This window comes from Orycteropus afer, unplaced genomic scaffold, assembly GCF_000298275.1.
Source record: "Orycteropus afer afer isolate SDZICR_OR568_19922 unplaced genomic scaffold, OryAfe1.0 scaffold00993, whole genome shotgun sequence".
Lineage (NCBI taxonomy): Eukaryota > Metazoa > Chordata > Mammalia > Tubulidentata > Orycteropodidae > Orycteropus > Orycteropus afer.
In genome coordinates this window covers 253863-257497 of record NW_006922580.1, presented here as the reverse complement: position 1 = coordinate 257497, position 3635 = coordinate 253863, and the positions used below count along the sequence as shown (strand labels likewise).

General features: G+C 42.9%; 1 protein-coding gene across 1 annotated transcript in view; it reads right to left on the bottom strand.

Annotated features, from left to right (window-relative positions):
- LOC103212531 (zinc finger protein 75D) overlaps positions 1-3635 on the bottom strand; it is a 16148-nt gene that overhangs the window by 1231 nt on the left and 11282 nt on the right. The window lies entirely within an intron of this gene.

Below are 3635 nucleotides of genomic sequence, written 5' to 3'. Positions count from 1 at the left end.
CTATGAGTCGGAGCCGACTTCATGGCACCTAACAACAACAATAACATTTATATAAAAAGATAAGAAATGGCAAATGTAGAGACAAAAGTTTATTAGTGATTAACAAAGAAAAACCATGGACAAATTTAGAGGCCCTAATTCAGGGCATAAATACAATATCAAACATAACTAAAAATACACAAACAACAGAAAAAAATAGATGACTGGGACCTCATAAAAATTAGACAGTTATGTGTATCAAGAGATCTCACCAAGAGAGTAAAAAGAGATCCCACAGACTGGACAAGGTGCTAATCTCTAAAATTTATAGAAACATCTTAACAACAAAAAGACAAATAATCCAATTAAAAGATGGGCTGATAATATGTATGTATTAGCCATGTATTAAAAATAACTACTACCCACCAGCCACTCCTCGGAAGGAAGACTGAGCAATCTACTTTCATAGAGTTACTGCCTCGGAAAACCAAATGAGGGGTCGCTATGATTCAGAGATGACTCAACGGCACATAACAACAACAACACTACAACAACAACAACAAAAAAAAGATGGCTAGAGAAGGTGAACAGACACTTCACCAAAGGACATTCAGACAACTAAAAAATGCATGATAATTAGCCATTGTTGTTGTTGTTAGGTGCCATTGAGTTGGCTCCAATTTACAGCAACCCTATGTACAACAGAATCAAACACCGCCTTATCCTCACAATCCCTGTGTGATTGTTGGAGCTGCATGTCAGCTTGATTGGACCACAATTCTGTGTGGTTTAAGCAGTTGTGATGTGGTTATTCCCATGATGGGATCAGATGAATATGTTTTGAGCAGACAATCCACTGAAAGGGAGTTTCCCTAGGGGTGAGGCCTGCTTCCAGTATATTTATGGACATCCTGGGAAAAGAGACACTCTTCTGTGGATCGGGATTCTGTTGTGCTGCCTACAATTGTCCGTGAGCAAACAATCCACCATTCGGCCTGGAGATCTTGAATTCGTCATTCGTTGGAGTCAACAGCAGTATACTGCCTGCCAACCTTTAGCACCTCAGCCCCTGCAGCTACGAGAGTCAGGAAAAGCCTTCATCTTGACATTTGATCCAAGAACTTTGGACTTGCCAGCTTCTATAAGCGTGTGAGCCATTTTCCTAAGATAAATTTCTCTTTCTCTATATATAAGCTTTACTGGTTTTGTTTCTCTAGAGAACCCAGTCTAACACATTTGGTACCGGGAGTGGTTCTAGAGAAACAAAATCATAAGGATGGGCTTCCTAAATTGGTTGTCCAATTTGATTAATTGTAAAGACACTAGTGACCCTGCCTCTGTTAGTAAAGAAGGCCTTGTTAATCCAGGGCATGAGGTGGCAACATTAATATGCAAAATAGCACCACCAATAGATCAACTACTTTTGAGAAGTGAGGCTCTGGGCGATGGCGTATTTGATACTTTTCTGCAATTTTGTGAGCATGAGGAGTATAAGGAAGCTGGTTGGTTGGTTCTACTTACACACTAGGCAAAGTGGTGAAACAGCAAGATGAGCTCAGGGCTGCTGAGTCACGGCTTAAGCACTGCATAAAAAACCTCAGTGTTTGCAGTTGTGCTCTGAAAGAAAGCCTTATTTCTTCTAGTAACAGAGCTGATATTGCTGAAAACCAAACCCAGAGTCTTATTGTAAGGGTGGCTGAATTACAATGCCAATTAAATTGCCAACCCAGAATGGTGTCTGAAGTTAAAGTGAGGGCATTGATCGGGAAAAAAAAATGGGAATCCTGAAACCTGGAATGGGGACATATGGGGAGAGAGTCAGGAAGATCAGGATACGGAGCCTGTAAATTCTGTTGAATCCCTCCCATCTGAAGGGATTACTGTAAAACCATTATCCCCTCCCCCTCAGTTTGAGGGGATTAGCCAAACTGGTCCTGCTGGGTCATTGCCTGAGGCAGAGGTCATGGAAGACATTGCTGAATGTTCTCAGGAACTGCCCCAACCACCCATTGTTGCTCCTAGACCTATAATTAAAGTTAAGTCCAAGCGAGCCCCAAAAGGTGAAAGAGAAAGTGTGACTGAGGAGGTGGTATGCGATACCCGAAAAGACCTACTTGATATTGCTAACATGTACAGACAGAAACCTGGGGAATATGTATGGGAATGGCTACTGAGGGTGTGGATAATGGTGCAAGGAATGTAAGATTGGATCACTCTGAGTTTATTGATTTAGGCCCACTAAGTATGGATTCTTCATTCAGTGTTTGAGGTCAGGAGGTTAGGAAAGGATCTAATAGTTTATTTGGTTGGATTACTGAAGCATGGATTATGCAGTGGCCTGTTGTTGTTGTTATGTGCCGCTGAGTCGGCCCCAACTCATAGCGACCCCTCCTTGGGTTTCCGAGGCAGTATCACTATGGAAGTAGATTGCCCAACCTTCCTTCCGAGGAGTGGCTGGTGGGTTTGAACCTCCAGCCTTCTGGTTAGCAGTCAAGTGCCTTAGGCACTATGCTACCAGAGCTCCTGCAGTGGCCTACCTTAAGTAAAGTTGAAGTACCAGACCTGCCTTGGTATAATGTAGAAGTATTCAGAGGCTTAGGGAAATTGGCCTGTTACAATGGATCTATCAGATTAGACCCCTAGAGCCAGAAATGGAGAGTCCAGAAAACATGCCTTTCACCAGTACGGTGAGGAATAAATTTGTGAAGGGAGCTCCAGCATCCCTGAAAGACTGCTGTGACTGCTATTTTATGTAAACCTGATTTGACAGTGGGAACTGCCCTAATTGAACTAAGACACTTAACTACAATGGGGATGACTGGACCCTGTAGTAGTAGGGGCCAAGTGGCAGCAGTTAATTGACAAAGGCAAGATGGGCATGGTTACCATAATGGATAGCAGAGTTGGAACAGTAATCAAAATAGTCTGACTCATGGGGAATTATGGCATTGACTACTTGTGCATGGTGTTCCTAATAGTGAAATACATGGCAAGCCTACTAAATATTTACTTGATCTCTATAGACAGAAGAATTCTAGGTCATGAGAACAGCAGCCTAGATTGAATCACCAGAATACAGTGTCATGGCCTCTCAATCAATTCCCAGACTTGAGTCAGTTTACAAACCCACAACCCCTTGAATGAAGGGGAGGTCGGGTCCATTTGAGGAAGGACCCCACTACATTGCCAAAAATCTATAATGTCAATCTTTCTCCCAGCTTTTCCCAAAGGGATCTGAGGCCTTTTACAAGAGTGACTGTTCATTGGGGAAAAGGAAATAATCAGACTTTTCAGGGATTACTGGACACTGGCTTTGAACTGACACTAATTCCAGGAGACCCAAAGCATCATTGTGGCCCACCAGTCAGAGTGGGGACATACGGAAGTCAAGTCATTGATGGAGTCTCAGATAAGGTGCGTCTCACAGTGGGTCCACTGGGTCCCTGAACCCATCTGGTAGTGATCTCCAGAATGCATAATTGGAATAGATATACTGAGCAATTTGCAGAATTCCCACGTTGGGTCCCTGACATGTGGAGTAAGGGCTATTATGGTAGGAAAAGCCAAGTGGAAGCCATTAGAACTGCCTCTACCTACAAAAATAGTAAATCAAAAGCAATACTGCATCCCTGGAGGGATTGCAGAGATTACTGCCA